Source organism: Gorilla gorilla, chromosome X (assembly GCF_029281585.2).
Source record: "Gorilla gorilla gorilla isolate KB3781 chromosome X, NHGRI_mGorGor1-v2.1_pri, whole genome shotgun sequence".
Lineage (NCBI taxonomy): Eukaryota > Metazoa > Chordata > Mammalia > Primates > Hominidae > Gorilla > Gorilla gorilla.
The window spans coordinates 132,492,281-132,515,268 of NC_073247.2; positions in this window are offsets into that span (position 1 = coordinate 132,492,281).

The following is a 22,988-nucleotide window of genomic DNA, read 5'->3' on the forward strand; positions in this document are numbered from 1 at the left end:
TCCTGCCACTGCACTCCATCCTGGCAACAGCGAGACTCCATCTTAAAAAAAACAAAAAGAAAGAAAGAAAGGGAGTCACATACCCTAATAGACATGCTATTGGACATGCTCAGTCCAATAAAATAGGCTTAGTTGTTGGAGAGTTGGAGCAAATCTGAGCATAGTCTATTGCCCACCATTAAGATTTACCCATCGATCTAGTTTCCCAGGAATTTATGTCTAAATCTTAGGTAAAGAGGTGTTGAAAGTAAAAATAAAACACAAACAGAAAAAAACAGTAGTTTCTCTAAAGATCTCTGTGGGATATTGGAAGAAAGATAAGGCAGCACAGTTTTTATGCCTACCTAATTGAGAGTTAGCTCAGAACATAGCCAACTTTGGCACATGGGGTTTCTAGGGAGCAGAACTCAGCTTTGGCACTTGGAAGGCGTTAGCACATCAGTGATGCCAGGGGCAGCACAGAGCTGCAGATGCTACCCAGTCTCTAGTAATTGGCACAGCAGTAGCACCTTGTGCCATATTGTTTAAAGAGCAGTACAAGGCAGCATCAGTGGCTTGATGTGGCCTTGGAGACTTTGGGAACTAAGCAGTATCCTTGGTACAAACATTAATGCTCTAATCTTTCACGGTAGGCACTGGTAGCAGCGATGAGGTGCCTGTGGTTTGGTATAGGTAGCAAAGGTCTAGGAAGTCCGTAAAGTGGAGAAGGCTTCTTTATGGGTAGACTTGAGACAACCCATGGGGGTTATGAGAAATAAGTGGAGAACCTAGAGATGCCATAATGATAGATTTGGGGGAAAACCAGAGAAAATGCTGTTTATGATCATTAATATCCCACTTTTACCTGTAGCTTCATATGGTTTGGGGAATTATTGATTATGATTATGATAGTAACCTGACATGAGTGGCCAGATTGATCACAGTATAGATAGCCTGGGGCCCTTCCAGCTCCTGTTCTTCAGTATGAGAGGTTTCTAATTGTCAAACGTGGAATTCTGCCTTCTTCCTCATACCTGCCTCCTGCTCCAACACACTACGAGTTCAATATTCGGTGCTATCAAGCAGCATTCCTGGAAGCACAGAGATTTGAAAGAAAGGTTTCTGAATGTCATGCCAAATCTCCATCTGACTGGAGTAACTCAAGCAAATAATCCAAAACTTCCAGAATAAATTGGATAAAGGTGGTAAGCACTTTCGAGCTTCCAAGAAGTGGGGCGGGGATGGAGGAAGCTGCCCAATATTAACAATATGCACAGAGACAGAGGCATTTGTATTACAGTGGGTGGTATGCTGTGTTTCCCTCTTACTAAGTGTTGCCCATGCAAAGGCTGAGATGGTGGCATGATGCCTTTGCTGTCAATGATACCAATTGCATTTGTGTACTCTAAGAGAAATAAAATAAGCTTCTTTCCCTCATGATGATATAATTGTCTTTCTTGTCCTTCGAGATTAGCCAAAGATGTAGTAAAGGCATTAGATATGTGTTAAGAATGACACCACCACAACCACCACCATCACCAGCAACAACAAGAGTAAACACTTACATAGCACTTATTCTGTTTTTGGCACTGTTCTAAGATACACACACGCATGCATATACATGCACATACTTTTTTTCTCCATTATTCCATCTGTCTTCTCACAATGACTTACAGATTGGGCAAAAAAGTGGTCCTCCTCAGGCCAAATTAGGTTTTTCTAAAGTGTGTTTTTAAGATCTTTTGTTCTGGAGAGCTTAACAGGTGTTACAAAACAGGATTCCCTGATCAAGTAAGTTTGGGAGACATTGGGTTATAAAATATAAGCACATTTCTCTACTGCAGGACTTCCAAATGGGCTAATGTATATGGAGATTTTTTCTGATAGAGGAAAATCATAGATGAAATCTGCAGAATTTCTCAAAAAGAGGCAGTAAACCGTGGTGTTATGAGTGGGGGCCTCTGATAGCAGACTTTCTGGGTTTAGAACCCAGCTAGGATATGTCGCTTGCTCCTTATAGGACCTTGGAAAAGTCTGTTTTATCTTTTTGTGCTCCAGGTGTCCTTATCTGTCAAATGGGGATAACGGTAATATTTACATCAGAGTGGTTTTAATATATTCAAACTGCTTAAAAGAGTACTTGGCTTTTAGGAAATGCTCGATAAATACAAGCTTTTTTTTTTTTTTTTTTTTTTTTTTTTGAGACGGAGTCTCTGTCACCCAGTCTGGAGTGCAGTGGCGCAAGCTCAGCTCACTGCAACCTCTGCTTCCCAGGTTCAAGTGATTCTCCTGCCTCAGACTACAGAGTAGCTGGGGTTACAGGCAAGCGCCACTACGCCCGGCTAATTTTTTTGTATTTTTAGTAGAGACAGGGTTTCGCCATGTTGGCCAGGCTGGTCTCGAACTCCTAACCTCAGGTGATCCACCCACTTCGGCCTCCCAAAGTGCTGGGATTACAGGCGTGAGCCACCGTGCCCAGCCTTTACAGGCTAATTTGATTTTAATTTGATTTGACTCTGTAACCCTTTTCTTGCAAGCATCTCAGGGGATTAAAGTCTTACAGTGCACGTGTGTGGTGCACACACACACACATACACACTTTGGAAAATGCCAAGTTGGGTCCTTCTGGTAAAAAGACTATAGAAGAATGGCACTGGGGAAGAAAGAAAATAAAGGAGATCAGTTGACGCCTGGGTTGAAAGACAACTCTGGAGTCCAAGTCTCAAAGGTTATTTTCTTATTCTGTCTCTAGATACTTTAAAAATTTTTATGGAGATAATTACCTGCTGCCCTCAAATTGGTTACGTTTACTTTTCTGGAGGAGGGAAAACGGACTAAATGAGGTTTTCGAAACCCAATTCTCCAATGACTTAAATGGCTTTGATTTCCGCATTTGAAAAATGGATCTACTGTTACTGATCTGCATGTGGAATTTTCCTAGGAAAAAGGTATGATACTCAAACATCTATGATTAACCTAGGCCCACAATCAAATGGAATTACCATCTCGTGCTCCAGTTTTATCATAAGATGGCAAATGGCAAGATATCAAGCAATATCCTGACTGGACTCTTTGTGGGCTGAAGGTTCTATATCCCCAACTACCCTTTAGAGATAGGCGGTATCATGTAGCGCGTGAGTCCCACAACTGTCATGTACATCAGAATCACCTGTGTGTCTTGTAAAAGTAAAGTTAAAACAACCAAACTTCAGAGTTTTTGTTTCAGTAGGTCTGTTGGGGGCAGGTTGTAGGGAGAGAGGGCTGAGAATTTTGTTCCCAGGTGATGCTAATGGTGCTGGTCCAGGAACTGCACTTTGAAAACCACTGATATATGTTCCCCTTCCTGTGTCCATGTGTTCTCATTGTTCAATTCCCACCTATGAGTGAGAACATGCCACATGTATACATATGTAACAAACCTACACGTTGTGCACATGTACCCTAAAACTTAGAGTATAATAATAATAATTAATAATAATAATAATAATAATAATAATAAAAGAAAACCACTGATACAGAGGTTAAGTGAGGGGGCACTGAAATTGGACAGACCTGGGTTTAAACTCTAGCACCATCACTTAGAAGCTGTGAAATCCTGGTTAAATTATTTAATCTCTGTGACTTAATTTACATATCTATAAAGTGGAGATAATAGTAACAACCTGGTAGGGTTGTTGTGAGGACTAATGAGTTCATATATGTGAAGCCCTTCAAATAGTGCCTGCTGTAAATTAGCATCATTTGTTACTATTGTTGTTATTGTTATTGTTATTGTTATTAAAAGAAAGGTCTTGTAGGGAAGAGAAGTCAAGTCAGGGCTCTGAGTTGGGACAGGATCCCTAGGAGTGGGAAAAAAAGCATTGATATGACAACCCACATTATTCCCTTTTAAAAGGGACATTAATGGTAGAAGTTGATACGTTGGTTTTCTAGACATGAAGATGCTTCAGGACAGGGCTATTTAAACCCCGAGAGTTGATTTGTGTTACTCAGCTGTCTAGTTTGCTGGTCTTTCTTAACTCCCTACCACCTCAACCCCACAACATTCTTGAGCTCCTCCTTTCCTTATCAAAGTGGCAACAGGACAAGTTTAGCAGTGGCCCTCTAAGGCAGATGCTCCATGCCCTCTTCAGAAATCTCCTGGCAATATTTTCATTCCAGGGAATATTTATGAAGTACTCACTTGTGTTTCAACCTCCATGGTTTGATCTTTGTTTTAGAAACCCAGCTAATTCTTCCGGGGGAAAAGACAGTCCCAGTTTAAAATTCTGATGCCTTTGGTAAGTTGTCCACAGAAGAGAGAAATTTCATTAATGATCTACCTACCTTGCTCTCAGGTATGCCTCCCATGTTTCAAGGTTCCCTATGTACCTTTAATTTTGATAATAATTAGGGAGCTTGTTAGCATTATCAGGAAGCAACTGTGTGCCCTGGTTGGGGGAGGGTGAATACATCTGGGCATTAAGTAACTTGCCCTCAATCTCTCTGAACGACATTTCAGTGCATTTTTTAAGGATCAATTTTCATACTTCATTGTGGTGGCTGATTCTGGTATGCTGGACAGAAAGGTTTATGATGCCCAATGGGTTCATCAGCTTTGACCAAATCTTTCTTGAAGTACTAAAATGGAGTGTAGCTCTCATCCACAGCAGCTTTCTCCCTCTGCTCATTAGTTCATGTTGGGACTTTAACAGTACAGAGCAAAAGAAAGAGGGTGTGTGTTTGCGTGTCCCCATTTGCCTTTTCCCTCTATACTCACCAGCTGAGAGTAATTTATTTCTTTCCACAAGGGGAAATGTGGAGATAAATGCCTCAATGATTAAAGTCCTGGCCTATAAGTTGGAAAACCTTGGTTCTAGAACTAGCATCACCTGTGACTTTCTTTATGACCTTGGATTTATTAGCTAGATTTTTCTGGGCCTTTGTGTCCTTTCTGTAAAATAGGATGGTCTTGATCATCCCATTTCACAGGGTTGTTGAATACCTAATGAGATAATATACCTGGTCATGCTTTGGAAACTCATTAGTGTTTTATGGATATAAGAAATGATTATTATACTCAACAAATTCTGATTAGATATTCTGCGTTTTTTCTCATGCCCTATTTAATAACAATCTTATAACTTAAAGAATCAAAATGTAAATTAAATAACTCTGTATATTTTACAGAAGTAAAACTTAAATTATGGGTTAAGAATTTTCAAAGGGCCAAAGAAGAAAAAGCCTCCAATAAAAAGCACAAGGGAATTTATTTTTGTCTAGTTGACTGGTCTTTCAGAAATACAAAAGAAGCCATTTCAGAACTGACCAGTAGATGTCAGTGTTTGACAAGCACATAGCTGTTTGCTGAGGCTCCCGCATTAGCTTCTGGCTCCATTTCAGCTAGCAAGTTTCTCTGCAAAGGAGAGGGAGTTTGTGTAACTGAAGCAAAGATTTTGCTTTCTCACTTCTCGCCCTGTCTTGCGGAAAACAGCATGATGCTTTGGGTAAGTCGTCGTTATCTTCACTTTCAGTGATTCCCTTTATAGATCTGCAGTCTGCTGAGAAGTTTAAAACACAAAATTAAACATGTGCTTAGCTCCCTGAAGGCCACATACTTGTTTTTCTTCACAAAGGTGCTTTTCCTTTTCCAGACCCACCTTCCCTTCATCCTACCCTTTGTGTAATATTAATCAAATATAGCCAGGAAATACTGCTGTTTGGGGACCAGGTTCCAAAGCTCTTGAAACAAGGATTTTATTTTTTGCTGCAGAGTGACACTTGCTCTGATTTCAGATGAAATTGCCATTTTCTAAAAATGGCAGCTACTTGGTGTGTCATTTTTCAAAAGAAAATGTGATCACATTGTAGCTGTGCTAAGCAGCCTCTTTCAGTCCTCTTTCGTTTTACACTTTTACTGGAAGGCTTTGAAAGAGGCAATGCAATTAGGTTCCAGTTGTCTCTGTTGAACTCAGAGATGCTCACCTTTTCCTGGGGAAGATGAATTCTTGTTATGTTGGTTTCTTATCGCATCCTGGATTAGGGAGGAAATGTGCAGCGAATTCAGACTAGGGATGGTGATAAAATCAACTGAGCTCTTTGAAAAGGCCACCCGCCTTGGGTTTCTGGAATTCAGACTTGTGGGGCTTTTACTCTTGAACAATTTTTAAGGATTGGGTAGTCAGGTTTTCTTTTCTTTTTCTTTCTTTCCTTCTTTCTTTTTCTTCTTCTTCTTTTTTTTTTTTTTTTTTTTTTTTTTGGTGCCCGTGTTGCCCTTTATAAGCAGCCAACTCAGATGCATTTAGAGACCATTTTTGTGGAATGATTTGGAACTGCAATCTCCCCTCCTTGGTTTGCTTTCATCCTTTTTGCATTTCTATTGGCCAAATGGAATGAAATAGTTTAATGTCATAAAGTCAGAGGTGGCTTTAGGCTTTGGGCATACTTTCTGAAGACCAATGGAGGTGGTCTGGGTGTGACAACACCTACCAGTGCAGAGTAGTGCCCTGGAGGTGGTCCGGATGTGACAACGCCTACCAGTGTGGAGTAGTGCCCTGCTGCAGCATTCTTAGTGGCTGCTGGCCAAGAACTGGCCTTGTCCTGGGAAATGAGTCATCAGACATAAGCAGCTTGTTCTTGGAGGCAGAGCTGGCATTGGTTTCAAGGTCCTCTTGCATTTGGTGCACATCTGCTACTGCTTCACTGTGTCTCAACCTCCCTGGGTCCCCTCTCAGCAGTGTTCATAGTCTTGGAGGAAGAAACGTTCCCCCATTTCCCGGAAGGCTGATTTTCCATCACCTTGCCACTTCCCAACTCATTCCAGAGAACTTACCCCTCCTCAACTCCTGAAGGACCCTTTTTTTTTTTTTTTTTTTTTTGAGATGGAGTCTCACTCTGTCACCCAGGCTGCTGGAGTGCAGTGGCATGATCTTGGCTCACTGCATCCTCCACCTACGAGGTTCAAGCAATTCTCCTGCCTCAGCCTCCTGAATAGCTGAGATTACAGTTGCGCGCCACCACACTGGCTAATTTTTGTATTTTTAGTAGAGAACGGGTTTCACCATGTTGGTCAGGCTGGTCTCGAACTCCTGACCTCATGATCCACCCACCTCAGCCTCCCAAAGTGCTGGGATTACAGTCATGAGCCACCATGCACGGCCAAGGACCTTGTTTCCATACATAAAGAGGTTGAAGGTCTGGACCTTTTAGTCTGACACCTTCAACCTCTTCCTTACCTTGATGCTTCCCCTCTGCTTTCCTGCAAGTGAGGTAGTTAAGAGCAATAGTTTTGGAGGCCAACATACCGTAGCCACTTGCTACCTGTCTGACATTAGGCAAGATCCTTTATTTCTCTAAGCCTCAGTTTCTTTGTTATTATTTTTTGTTTTATTTTAAATGAACAAATAACAATTGTATATATTGTATATTTATAGGACACAATGTGATATTTTTATACATGTTAATATTGTGAAATGATTAAATCATGCCTATTAACAAATCAGTCACCTCATATACTTTTTTTGTGGTGAAAACATTTAAAACCTATTCTTTTAGAAATTTTGAAGTATACGATGTGTTATTATTTATTATAGTCACCATTTGGTACAACAGATTACTAGCAATACCTACCTTGCTGTGTTTTGTGATTAGTAAATGAAGAACTATATGTAAGGCAACTAGCACTTTGTAGGAGCAAAGTAATCTATAGCTGCTGCTGTTAATTTTGTTGTTATTACTATTCTACTTGTTGCCGGCCTGCTCTCATCTCACTCTCCTCCCTTTAACTGTTCAATATTTTGAATGACTAGGTTATCCTTATATTCATTTACATTTACTCACTATCCATTCCCTCTTGTTTTGGCAATTATATTTTAAATTCCAAAGGTTCTTCTTGTTCTCTGTTTTTTGCTTGTAATATCTTGTCCATATTTTATTTCATTTTTTTTTTGAGGCGGAGTTTCGCTTTTGTTGTCCTGGCTGGAGTGCAATGGTGTGATCTTGGCTCACTGCAACCTCCACCTCCCAGGTTCAAGCAATTCTTCTGCCTCAGCCTCCTGAGTAGTTGGGATTACAGACACCTGCCACCACGCCCAGCTAATTTTTTTGTATTTTTAGTAGAGATGGGGTTTCATTATGTTGGCCAGGCTGGTCTCGAACTCCGGACCTCAGGCCATCCACCCGCCTTGGCCTCTCAAAGTGCTGGGATTACAGGCGTGAGCCACTGTGCCCAGCCTATCTTGTCAATATTTCATAGATGCAAAGATCATTTCAAGCTAGTCTGAAGAAAATAATTAGAATTTAAAAAATCTCCATTGTTCCTAGAATTATTTTTATTCTAGGGTCTTTTTATGTTTTCTGCTTGTTTCTGTTTGCTCAATTATCCTCTCTTCTCTGATTATTGACATTTTATCTACTTTTTCTAGGTCCAGTTCAAATGACATATCCACTATGATGTCATCCTTAATCCCCATAGTTGGAAGCAAATACTCCCTTTCCTTCTTCACTTCTATAACCCCTGGTTTGCACTTTTTTTTTTATTACATAGTACCATATATTGTATAGTTAAATGTTTGTTTTTGTGTTTCAGTTTGACATTCTCCTTGGAATATAAATTCCTGAGGTCCAGGACTGTGCTATACATGCCAACCACTCTGTGGGTGTTCAGTACTGGGCTCCCTGCCTTTGTAGGGACACAGAAGGATTTTGCTGGCCATCAATACAGTGTGAGAATCATGAAACTTAAGTAAGAATGTCCGGTAGATCAAAGATTGAAGTAGTAGATAGAGAACACAGTGGATCTTTTCTATAAATCTTTGCAAGTTGGCCTTGGGTTGAGATGAGTAAAGTGGAGACTTGCCTGAAGTGAGAGCTGGACATGACTTTTTGTGATTCTATAGAGACAATGGCTGTGGGCCCCGTGAGACTGCATTGCTGGGATACCCTGTCCCCCTGTAGCAAATGGCCAATAGCTTCAAAGTAGCTGTGTGTCAGCATGGAGCTAAGTTTGGTTTCAGTAGTGGGTTTGGACTGTGTCAGGATTTCTTCAGGGGGGATTAACTCATGTCTGAATATTTTAGCCCAAACTTCTCAGCAGGAAATTCCTTCACAGTAAACATCATGTTACAAATGAAAAGGTTGTCTCTCTTTCTGTCCAAAGCCTGTCAATCTCACACATATAATACAAGGTCAAGGCCAAGGCTTGACTGATCTGACCAGTAAAGATACAATGAACCACTTTTAGATTTAGGCAGTTTATTATTTACATAGACAGCTGAAAGCAGAATAAGCCTTAAAGTGCCAGATCCCTGTGATCCTTGTCCCATACACTACAAAGGATGACATGGAAAGAAAAGAGGCTGGATGACTGCATTGCACATTGTGGGATACCCCATTGCTGAGGAGCCTATTCCAGGGTGCCTCCAAGCAGTTTTATGTTCTGTAGCTTTGTATTCACCATAATACATATTTATATAAATTTATATTTATAACTTTTATTTGTATTTTATATTTATATAAAATTTATATTTTATAAATTTAAATGTACATTTATGTATTATACGTAAAAGCAGTTTTATGTTCTAAGGGGGGCATAGCAGAAAACCCCATACCTCATCAGAATCAGGCAGGTGATGAGAAACGATCTCATTGCAGCCTCTCCAGGAGAGGGAGGGAAGTGAGTGAGAGACTTCCTTGTAGCAGCTCCTTATAGGCTTCTAGTCCTCTAATGTTCCAGAAATAGCACAATGCATTCCACCAAGACTCAGTCTGTGGTTCAGCCTTTGCCTGCATGCTCTATGTGGATGTGTGGTAAGGTCATCAGGATTCCATGGCAGATCCAGTTTCCTACAATGCCATTCCTTCTTTGGTACCTAGTCACGTGTTGACTGATAGTAACTTTGGTTTCTACATGCTAAAGACTTCTGACAACCTCCCCCTCACACCCCTGCTTCTCTAGAGTCAGAGCTTACCTATTTCCAACAAAACTATTTATAGAATTTGCCCTTATTCTTATTGTTCACCCTGTTCCTTATCCTTCCTAATCAAGTTTGGCTGATTCACTTCCTTGCTTTCTCATACAGGGTTCTTTCATCACAAGAAACATCTAAGAAACTTCCTGATCAGGACAGGAATTGGCTTCTAAATCTGGGTCTCTATGAGCCTAGCACTTCTAGTTTTTTTCTTTTTCTCACTTTGTCCTATTTGGTTTCTGCAGGTCTTCAGGATTCTGTGTGTGTGTGTGTGTGTGCGTGTGTGTGTGTGTGTGTGTATGTATGTGTGTGTGTGTATATATATATATACATATATATATACACATATATATATACACATATATATATACACACACACACATATATATATATACGTCTTTTGACCAGAGGCCTTTCCCTACCCTTTGTTAGGGAATCCTTAGTGTACCTTAGAGTATCTTAGAGTACCAGATGGATTTGGGCTGTGAAGACTGAAATCCTACAGCTTTTCACCTTCTTGCCTTGACCTTGAGTTCACATGTGCCTCTTGATCCCTGGCAACCTCCTTGCCTAGGTACTAACCTATTGCCTAGTCTAAGCCCTTACTTTAACATATTGCTGGCTCTCTGGATCCTGGCTTTCTGCCCTGGATCTTCCTGCCTATGTCCTTAGTACTAGGAGATTTCATAAAACCACATATTGAAAGAATTTAACCCAGCACAGTGAGGCCAAAACCAGCGCTGTGATAAAACACCACACCACTATGGTTGCATTATTGGGTCAGTACCAGTACTATGAGGTAGGATTTTCTCTTTCTGTGAGCTACTATGATGTAGTATTTCCTCTTTCTGTTAGATACTGCAGTTGGGGCTGTTGAAAGTAAGTAGAATTTACTCTAGCTCTGCTCCCTTGGAAGTCATACCCAGGCAGACAGTACTTAGAACAGGGGAGCTTGGTATGAAGAATCACCAGGGTGCTTGCTCCTTCTACTATGAATGAATGGGTTAGTGGTGAGTCTTGCTGGGAATGGCCCTCTTGAGCAATATTTTAAAAAATATAATAATGTGGCATTCAGTTATGGTTGGGGTGGAGTGTAGGGACTCAGTCATTCATCTATCCAGTCATTTATTCAACAAATATGTATGGTTTCTTATGGATTAGGCACTTTTCTAGACTCATCTGTGAATGAAATAGATACAATTCTTGCCCTCATGAAATTCTAGTTGGTGGTATGGAGGGGCAAAAACATTAAACAAGTAAGAGAGACAAATATGATGAGATGAAACCAGGTGCTGACAAGGGTTATAAAGAAAATACATTGTCAATGTGCTAGAGCAGACATGCGTTAGATAAGAAAGGCCTGTCTGAGACAGGAGTGTGTAATTTATATAAAGATCAGGAGGAATAGCTTTCTAGGCAAAAGGAGCAGCTACTACTGAGGCAATGAGTAGGGACTTAGCATTCTAGGCTGAGGGAATACAAGTAAAGCCATGGAGGCTCAGATAATCTTTGCTAAGGGGTGTAGTGGTAGGTTTTGGACGGGGAGGAGGTGGCACTGTGAGGACTTCTTAATTAGACTTTTTTAAATGAACTGTCCCCCAAACATATAAGGACTCAATAGCTTTCAGGCCCCTTGACCAAAAGAAGAAATTGTCTGAAATGGAGGTTTTTATAGCCTCTGACACCCATTCTGATGTTCATGAGTTGGCAGAGATGATTGTGAATCCGTTTTTAGGATGCAGGAAAGCATGACTTTTTTGCATACATTCTCTCTTCCTTTCTTCTTCATATACACCCAGTGAAAAAATTGGACAGATTAAATCACACTAAAATGTTAGTGAGTGTATATAATCCCTCCTATGAGTAGTTGCCCTTTTAAGAAGACTCCAGAGAAAAAGAAACAAATATAGGAAAGGATAAATGAAATGACTGAATTCTTAATATTAGAATTTCAAACCCTTGGCCAGCCAAGTAAATGAAAAATCCCCTTTAAGTGTATTGGCATCTTTCATCTACAGATTCATGAGGTCAGGGAACACTCTTGGATATTCAATTAGATTTCTTTTTTTTTTAATTTTATTTTATTATTATTATACTTTAAGTTTTAGGGTACATGTGCACAATGTGCAGGTTAGTTACATATCTTTTTTGTTTTTGATTTTATTTTAAGTGCCAGGGTACATGTGCAGGATGTGCAGGTTTGTTACACAGGTGTATATGTGCCCTGGTGGTTTGCTGAACCTATCAACCCGTCACTTAGGTATTAAGCCCCATATGTATTAGCTATTTTTCCTGATGCTCTCCTCACCCTGCTCTCCCGCGACAGGCCCCATTGTGTGTTGTTTCCCTCCCTGTGTCCATGTGTTCTCATTTCAACCAGATTTCTTATTAGCATTCCTTCTCTGTCCCAGATCTGGAGGTATTCCAGATGTATGCACAGCAGCCTCTGGGAACTATCTGCATTTTCCATCTGCTGCTGGAGTCCATTTTCTTGAACTTTGGTTTCCCGCCTGAAGACAGGAACAATCTCTGCCCTTCCCCTCCCCATCATGAGCTTGGAAGGCTGACAGAGAAGATTAAGATCATTGCCATCAAGTTTTATCTGCTGTAAGCAAAAACAGGAAACCAGAAAGAAAGGCGCAGCATAGCAATAGCTTTTGAGTGGGTAAGATGGGTGAAGTTTTTCTTAAATCCTCTTTCCCGTGTACCTTCCCACCCACATGTTCTTAGTCAGATTTATTTTTTGCATATTAGTTTCTGAGGATGACAAGAAACTTGCCCTTTTCTTAACTGTGATTTTCAGAAGCAGATTATCCTGCACTTAGTTGAGACCTCTTACCAATTCCTTGGAATAAATAATACCCTGGGCTCAGGAAGTGGGTGTTGAATAGAAATTTTATGACTCATAATGGAGTGTCAAAATAGCACTGCTGATGTATGTATGGGTCCCTTATCAATTTTGGAAATGACACTGGGTAGAGCCATATTTTCCTCTTGCATGGAAGTGCTCTGACTAAGGGAAAGTTCTTGATTTCTGCACTGTTTGGCATCTCTTGATATTTAAAAGTCCCACATTGAATGATGGCTTTTCTCAAAGGTGACTTGGGTTTGGCCTAGAAAGAGAGCTGTTCTCAGAGGAGGGGCCAGAGCATTTCCCCCAGGAGGGGCAACCAGAACCTAAGCTGCCAGGATGAAGGGAGAAAGATTGACATTTCCCTGGCTTATGCCTTGAGGTACTTGTTTCCAAAGAAGGCTGAGGTCAGGATTGTATGCTTTTCCTAGAGTAGGCTGTAAGTTCTCTCATGATATCAAGCAGTTAGTTGACATTCCCAGGTCTCAGGCCTTTCCTTTTCTCTCTCCCCTGCTGGAGGAAATAAAAAGTGGTTCTTTCACAGGGCCCATGGGTCTGAGGGGATCCTTCCCTTGAGCTCAGCCCTTCTCTTAGGATAGCACCTCAATGACCACACTCAGCATGGGCCCTGTTAGTGTAGTTTTCTCATTAATGATTGTTTTGCAGTAATGAGGTTCTATGATATGCCTGTTGGATTGTTTGTGCTCCATGTTGATACCACTCAAACAACAAATATTTGATAGCATTTGTTAATAATAATATGAATAATAATAATGATACAGTGGGGTACTTGAAAACAATATGAAATATATTCCTGCTCTTCATGAGTTCAAGAACCAGTTGAGGAGATAGAAAACCTGGCATAAATAGAGAAAAACAAGACAGAGTAGAATGAGATGGCAGATTGCACAGAATGAGATGCTAGATTGTGTGATTTAGTCTATAGGGATTAGAGGGGAAGAGCAGGGAGAAGTAATGTCAGGATGGCAAAGCTAGGAAAGTCTTCCAAGAGGATGCAGGGCTTAAAGGGTGACTAGAACTTGGTGGGGTGAAGACAAGTAAGGGGATATGTGGCAGAAGTGCCAGCAAAGGTATGGAGACAGAAACTGACTGCCGTATATATACACAGAGAATAGGCAGTGATGGTTTAGCAAAGTTGATATTCTGAAGTGGGATGTTCTCATTGAGGGGTTGTGGGACTGGAAGACTGTAAAGGCATGGTGAGGCCAGGTAATGAACATCTCAGAAGCCAGATATTTGATTTGAACTGTTTTTATTAGGCTCTTTTGTTTGCAAGTGATAGAGACACTTTCGAGTCATCTCAAGTAAAGTGGGGTATTGTTAAAGAGCAGTAAGAAAGAAAGGTTTCAGGGAAGCAAAGTCAGAAACCAGAGTGCAGTGGGACCTCATGGGAATTGTACTTGGCTTCATGGCAGCTTCAGGGACCTCAGCAGGGTTCTAAGACTTTTCACCCTAGAGTTCTGTCATTAAAATGGCTCAGCTCTATTTCCCCCTCACTACTGACTGCCTTAAGTGTTTTCCTCTGCTCAGGTTAGCTTTTGGATAGTTCCTAATTCCTATTTAATTTATCGTTCCTGCTCCCTTATAATTTTGGTTTGCATGGCCTATCAAGCCTTCAGGTTTCTATCTTTTCCCTTATATTTCTGACTCTTTTTCATATTCCTCTCTAGGTATTCTTTCAGCTTCAGCTCCTACTTCTTTCATTTCTCTCCCTTTCTCTCTCTCCCTTCCTCCCTGTTTCTTTCTCTCTCTCTTTCTCTGTCTTCCCCCCCACCTCATATTTTTAGGGCAAATTCCTGAGAGAGAATCTGATTGCCCTAGTTTATATTTTTATACCTGGTTCTGTTTTAGATCACTGGCCAGAATGTAGATTGGTGGCCCTTGGGTCAGGAGCCTATCCTTGGTCCTTCACTGGGCTGGGGATGTGGATGTGAGGAAGTAACATCAGACAAACATATAAAATATTGGTCATGCACATAAATAGCAAACAGGCATATGAAAAGATGCACAACATCACTAATCATCAGGAAAATGCAAATTGAAACTGCAATATTACCTCACACCTGTTACGATGGCTATTATCAAAAAGACAAGAGATAATAGCGTTGGCAAGGATGTGGAGAAAAGAATGCTTGCACAGTGTTGGTAGGAATAGAAATTAATACAGCCATTATGAAAAGCAGTATAGAGGTTCCTCAAAACATTAAAAACAGAACTACCATGTGATCCAGCAATTCTACTTCTGAGTATGTGTCCCCTAAAAATAAAATCAGTGTGTCATAAAGATATCTGCACCCCCATGTTCACTGCAGCATTAGTCACAATAGTCAAGATATAGGATCAACCTAAATGTCCATTGATAAATGAATGGATAAAGACAATGAATGAATACATAAAATGTGTGTGTACACACACACACACACACACACACACACACACACACACAAAATGGAATACTATTCAGGCATAAAAAGAAGGAAATGTTGTCATTTGTGACAATATGGATGAACTGGAAGACATTATGCTAAGTGAAATAAGCCAGTCACAGAAAGACAAATAATATACGATTTCACTTATATCTGGAATCTAAAAGAGTCAAATTCATAGAAACAGAAAGTAGAATGGTGGCTGTCAGGGGCCGGATGGTGGGGGAGATGGAGAGATGCTGATAAAAAAGTACAAACTTACAGTTATAAGATGAATAAGTTCTGGGAATCTAATGTGTAGTGTGGGTGATGGATGTGTTAATTTGAATGTGATCATCATTATACAATATAAATGTATATCAAATCATCACATTGCACATCTTGAATATATATCATTTTTGTTAATTAAATAATTTAAAACAAAAAAGGAGAGATTGGTTATAGAGGAAGTGATGGATTCAGAATATAGGTTCAGGCAGTGAGAATGGAGAGGAAAGATTAGATATGAAACATATCTCAAAGAAAATAATTTGGAAGAGTCAGTATCTTACTGGCTACAGTTAGAGAGAGGAAAATAAAAGATAAATCACACAATGTCAAGGTCTAGATGACTAGGAGAATAATAAGGTAAAAAATAAGGTCGCCTGGACAGAGAGTTAATTTAGGGGAGAGACAGTAAATTCTGTTTTTGCCATGTTGAGTAAAAGTCAACAGTGGATTCGATTGGACATCACTGTTTTGTCCTTAACTTTGTGACCTCCCTTTTTCCAAAACTTGCTAAGGCGATTTAAGCCAGGGGCTATAAGTGTGTGGAGAGTTTCTCTGAAAAGGTCCACTTTAGTCATTTTTTCCTTCACCTTTAAATAGCTAATTGGCCCCATGGAGCAATGGTTTCTATCAGGACAATAAGTAAACAAGGCAGATGTGAGGAGGCCTTTCCAGCCCTGTGTGAGCCTGATTCTGTTTTGGTTACTGTTTTCAGAATCTTCAGAAGAGAGAAAATGAGTAAAGATGTAAGGAAATGAGGCAAAGCAATAAAAACAGCCTTGAGCAAGGTAAAAATAAGCTACATAATTTACAGCTGTTACATACCCATTTTGAGAATAGCAGTTCAGAGGAACATGCCAAGTAGAGTGCATACAAGCATTTGACAGAGACCCAATTGGACACTTTATAGAAAGGGTACTTGAGCTCACAGGTTTGGAGAAAGCACAGAACAGCTGGGCCTTAGGAAGTACAAGGTAACCTCTGCAACCTTGGTGTTGGCCTTAGGGACTAAAACTAGAGGCTCAAAAACTGTCGGGACCTTCTCTTCTTGTCTTTGCTTTTCCCTCTGTGTTGGCTTCATTCTCTTCTGTTGAAGGCAGGATTCTCCATATGGTGCTAGACATGGCTGCTGCTAGCTCCGAGCTCACATCCTCAAGGCACTTTGACGAGAGAAGAAGGGGTTCTTCCTTGCCAGCTCCAGTCCAAGAAAACCTGGGAAGAGCTCTGATTGGTTTGTCTTGAGTCATGTGACTAGCGCCAGAGTAATCACTATGGCCAGGCATGTGGGGTCCTATCCATGGCCAGTTTTGGAGCAAGTGTTCACTTCTCAGCCAATTACTATGGCCATGGATGTAAACTCATGTGAAAAGGATGGTAGCTGTGATTTTGACCACATGCTTAGGGCTGGAGAGGAGGAATAGCAGTTCACCAAAAGAAGGGAGAGGAGAGGCAGCACAGACAGGGCTACTGGGGTATCTTTGTGAACCAAGTGATCACCCCGATTTGTGTTTTTCCATAATACTCACACGGAAACAGAAGGTATTGAGAAAACAGTGCACATCTTTTCAGTATTGCCACTTGCCTTTCCCTTCTCATTGTCTGTTCTACTTCCCATCCCTGCCACCAAATGGTATACTCCAGCTATACTAAAATTACTTGAATTCTTTAGAAGTACTGTTCTTTCTGTTGTTCCCTCAGCTTTGCTTCATTGTTCAGGATTCATTTTGGGTGGCACTTTCTTTGGAAAAACTTGATTGCCCCAACTATCTACCCTCACTTTCAAATCTCGGTTATGTGCCCCTTTTATATGCTCTTATTTTACTCTGTGCTTCCTTTCATATTTTGTAATTGCTTTGTTATTTCTATGTCTCTCCCACTGGAATGTAAGCTTCACGAAGGCAAGGACTTTGTCTTTCTCAATTACTACATCATCTCTAATACCTAGTGATGTGTCAGGCTCATTGTTGATTTTCACTAGATATTTGTTGAATGAAATAATAAAGGAATGACAGTTTCGAGTCTCAAATGGCAAGGCCAAATACCCGGAAAATATCCCGGAAGCAAATAAGAAAGAAAATGATCTTCTTTCAGATGTCTTTTCTTAGATAAAGGAAGGGAGGAAGGGAAGGAGAAAAGAAGAGAGGAAGGAAAGTGTTCATTTATTATTTTTTTTGAAGAAAACCACAACCAGAGAAGAAAGTGTTTAGATAAATATAGCTTATTGTAACATTTCAATAAAGTCAAAGATATTTGCTTTGCACTTAGAACTTTCTATTTCTTTTAGTTTTCACACTAAGTAATGAGTTACATGTAATTAAAAAGGTTAAACAATTTTTTACTTTCTTGATAAATTATTAATCAATTAACAATACATTTTCCTAATGAAATAATTATATCACTGTTAGAAAATGAGCCTGCAGGTGAATTGTATTATAACCCTTCTCTTAGTTTTCCACATTTAAAAAAAGCTTATGTGTTGGATCTAAATCAGCCTAGGTACCAGTGTTTATCTGGTGGCAGTTGATCGAAATGTTTAAGATGACAATGTAATGAAGTGCGGTCCACAGACTATCTCTGTCAAGGGTGAGAAGAAGCTTATTACCATGCTGGTACCAGTACCATGCAGACACTGGATCAGAAACTCTGAGGATGGGATAGCAATTTGTATGCAAAAAGGCCTCCAGGTGATTCTGGTACACATTCAAGTTTGAGGATCATTGACAGTAAAATAGCCGCCATGGGGTAATCATTGTGCCTTTTTACAAGTTAAGAGACAGAATTGTCAGATACAAGACCTCTGGTGATCATTTTCATGAATGTGTTGGGATGATAGTCTGATACAAATTTCGATGGACTGACAAATGTTTGGTATTTGCTTGCAGGATGCTACAAACACCCGTGCACCTCCATGCTTGGGTTGCTCAGTATTCTGGGTAACCCCTTCATAGGATTTGTACAATTTCACATAAGTAAGGTATGGTGCTGGAGTGTTGGTGTGTCTAAATGTGCAAAATAATTTGAAAAGAAAAAGTTCCACACACTTCTATAATAGCCCGGTTGAAAATCCCTGATTGTTTGGCTGAGTTTAGCATTCTTTTTTTTTTTTTAATTTAGCTTTTATTTTAAGTTCAGGGGTAACTGTGGAGGTTTGTTACATAGGTAAACTCATGTCACACAGGTTTGTTGTACAGATTATTTTGTCACTCAGGTATTAAGCCTAGTACCCATTAGTTATTTTGCCTGATCTTCTCCCTCCTCCTGCCCTCCACCCTCTGATAGGCCAAAGTGTGTGTTGTTCACCTCTATGTGTCCATGTATTCTCATCATCTAGCTGCCACGTATAAGTGAGAACATGTGGTATTTGGTTTTCTGGTCCTGTATTAGTTTGCTAGGGATAATGGCCTCCAGCTCTATCTATGTCCCTGCAAAGGACATGATCTCATTCTTTTCTATGACTGCATATTATTCCATGTTGTGTATGTACCACATTTTCTTTATTCAGTCTACCATTGATGGGGATTTAGGTTGATTCCATGTCTTTGCTATTGTGAATAGTGCTGCAATGAACGTATGTGTGCATCTGTCAAAGCATTCTTTAGAAAGCTAGATGACATGTGTAGTAGACAAAGGCTTTGTTTCCAAAAAAAGCTCCATGGCTAGGTTCATGCCAAGCTCAGGTACTATTGTTGGAAGGAAACATAATGTAGTTATTCTAAAAGATGCCTTTTGCCAAGAAGCCTCTTGGTTACTTCTTGGTTCCTGAATTTCCATTTATTTACTTGGCTCTTAATGGAAACATTTCAAGTCTAGTTTAATTTAAAGCCTAGTACTGTTGTTGCTGATATTAAAATTCAGCTGGGGAAAGATGAAATGATACTTTGTGAAGCTCTCCTGTGATACTCTTTGAAGCATTCTGGAGATCTCTCAGGATCTTTTAGGATTAAGGACAAGTGGTAGGAAGAAATGGTAGGACATTCTAATAAATGGTAATAATAAAATCGCCCTCTGCTGTGCCTCTCTGTGAAGCAGCATTTTCTAAACTCTGCTCTGTAGGTGTTCCACAAAATGTGATTCTACTAAAAATGTGTTCTATGGTTAAATAAGTTTGTGACGCTGCATACTACAAAGCTCTTTTAGAGACTCATTATTCATGTAAAGTTTCTGTTAAATCCTACCATAAAGTCATCTGTTTAACTCTGTGTAATGTTTCCCCCCAACTTATTGAGCCCCTGTCAGCTGACCAGCTTCTTCAAATGGGAAAAAAAGTACCAGAGGATCAACTAACCCAGACAGGCTTATTGAGCTTTATGTAGTTTTGTTTTAGACATATGCATCAGGAGGCAGTGTTTGAGCTGGGCAGCTTCCTCTCTTAGTTTATAAGCTGTAACCACAGAATATTCCTTAGCCATTGAGGCCAGCTTGAAGGATATCACATTACCCACAGACATGGCCTTGATTTCCAAAGTATCCTTGTGGTCAATAATACCTAACTTTTGTAGAACTTTAAAAGTACTCTGTTATATATACTCTTATCAATTATTATTTAAGGAAAGTATTATCATTTCAGTTTTAGAGGCCTAAAGAGGTTAAGTACCTGTCCAAGGATAGTAAGCATGACTGGGAGTTAAAGTTTCCAGAGTTAAGGTTTTACTTCAACATAGTACTGCTTCATATATATATATATGTCTGTCTGGTTATATATGTAGAATTCTTTCTGTTGCATCATGCTTTTTATACTATGCTCTGGCAGAGCCCTAGGGGTTCTCAGAGGTTCCCCTTAGGGGCCCCCCAAGAGGGCATGATGAATGGGGAGCCAAGAGAGATTGGGGGAGAAACTTCTATTTGAAATCACAAAGCTTTGCCTTTATCTGTTAAACAGAGTAGGTTTAGCTGGGCACAGTGGCTCATGCCTGTAATCCCAGCACTTTGGGAGGCTGAGGCGGGTGGATCATCTGAGGTCAGGAGTTCGAGACCAGCCTGGCCAACATAGTGAAACCCCGTCTCTACTAAAAAGAATACAAAAAATTAGCTGGGCATGGTGGTAGGTGCCTGTAATCCCAGCTACTAGGGAGGCTGAGGCAAGAGAATCACTTGAACCCAGGAGGCAGAGGTTGCAGTGAGCTGAGATTACGCCATTGCACTCCAGCCTGGGCAACGAGAGTGAAACTCCGTCTCAAAAAATAAATAAATGAATGAATAAATAAATAAATAAATAAAAATAAAAAAAACAGAGTAGGTTTGAGAATAAATTTCTTTTCTTTTCTTTTTCTTTCTTTCTTTTCTTTCTTTTTTTTTTTTTTTTTGAGACAGTGTCTTGCTCTGTCATCCAGGCTGGAGTGCCGTGGCACAATCTTGGCTCATTGCAACCTCCACCTCCGAGGCTCAGGTGATTCTCCCACCTCTGCTTCCTTAGTAGCTGAGATCACAGGCACATGCCACCACACCCAGCTAATTTTTGTACTTTTAGTAGAGATGGGGTTTCATCACGTTGCCCAAGCTGGTCTTGAACTCCTGGACTGAAGCGATCCACCCATCTCAGCCACCCAAAGTGTTGGGATTATAGGCATGAGCCACCGCACCCAGCTTTAGAATAAATTTCTTTGGAGGAAAGTGTTCTTAAGAAAATTTGTAAACTAGCTGAAAGATTAATTTTCTAGTTTCTGAGGAGAGTAAGGCAGGTACTTTCTCCAGATGAATAGATCTTTACATAGACGCAGACTGCCGGACTATGGATATAAACCTAAACAAGCTTTAAGGCCATTTCTAGTTCCTCAAGAGACCTAGTGGATAAGAAAGGGGGGCTCTCTAGGCAAAGAGGGATGTTAAAGGTTATGGTTTCTCACCACTCCAGGCAAAGTTTAGGGCAGTTTGGTAGAAGATAAGGAGCTGGATCTTTCTTCTCTGTCTATAAAGTCGACAGCATTTCTTATCAGTATGTTTTAGCAGATTCAGGAGCAATAGAACTGGTTGGGTTGGGTTTGTCTTAGGTAGTCCTAGAGAAAGAAAGTTCAGCTTCTGCCCAATCTTCCCCACAACTGCTATTATAGACCAAATAGGCGTGGTCTGGGAGTAGCCCAACAGCAGTAGCCTGGAGGACTGATTGTATGGAGGGCATGACCAGGTATTTTAGGGGCAGGGCTGCCGAGGTATTCAGGGACTAGGCACCTCATGCAAAATTAATTCTCTAAAAGACAAATTGCTGAAAACTGACTAGACAGTTTTCTTTTGCACATAGCATTGGTACCTGCGATGGTCAGTTTTATGTGTCAACTCGGTATTTGTTCAGCTGTTTGGTCAAATACCAGTTTACATGTTGCTGTGAAGGTGTTTTGTAGCTGTGATTAATGGCTATAATCACTTGACTTTAAATAAAGCCGATTACCCCCCACAGTGTGGGCTGGCCTCATCCAATCAGTTCAATGTCTTATGAGCAGAAACAGAGGTTTCCTCAAGAGGAAGGCATTCAGCTTCAGGACTGTGACATAGAAATTCTGCAGGCCTTCCCTGTAGATTTTGGACCTGCCAGCCTCCACAGTTGTGTGAGCCAATTCCTTAAAATAAATCTCTTAATGTACATATACATATATCCTGTTGGTTCTGTTGATTTGGAGAACCCTCACTGATACTGTGTCTAAATTCATTTAGCTGCTTAGCTCCCACTTAGAAGTGAAAACATATGATGTTTGGTTTTCCATTTCTGAGTTACTTCACTTAGAATAATAGTTTTCAATTCCATTCAGGTTGCTGTGAGTGCCATTATTTCATTCCTTTTTATGACTGAGTAGTATTACTTGATATATCTATATACCACATTTTCTTCTTTTCTTTTCTTTTCTTTTTCTTTTTTCTTTTCTTTTCTTTCCCTTTCCTTTCCTTTCCTTTCCTTTTGCTTTCCTTTCCTTTCCTTTCCTTTCTTTTCTTTTTTTTTTTGATGGAGTCTCACTCTGTTGCCAAGGCTGGAGTGCAGTGGCATGATCTCGGCTCACTGCAACCTCTACCTCCTGGATTCAAGTGGTTCTCCTGCCTCAGCCTCCTGAGTAGCTGGGATTACAGGCATGTGCCACCATGCTTGGCTAATTTTTGTATTTTTAGTAGAGACAGGGTTTCACCATGTTGGTTAGGCTGGTCTCGAACTCCTGACCTCATGATCCACCAGCCTTGGCCTCCCGAAATGCTGGGATTACAGGCGTGAGCCACTGTGCCCAACCATGACATTTTCTTTGTCCACTCATTGATCGATGGGCATTTGGGCTGGTTGCATGTTTTTGCAACTGAAAATTGTGCTGCTGTAAACATGTGTGTGCAAGTATTTTTTTCACATAATGACTTCTTTTCCTCTGGGTAGATACCTAGTCATGGGATTGCTGGATCAAATGGTAGATCTACTTTTAGTTTTTTGTTGCAGGAAGTCAGGGACCCTGAACGGAGGGACCGGCTGGAGCCGTGGCAGAGGAACATAAATTGTGAAGATTTCATTTTAATATGGACACCTATCAG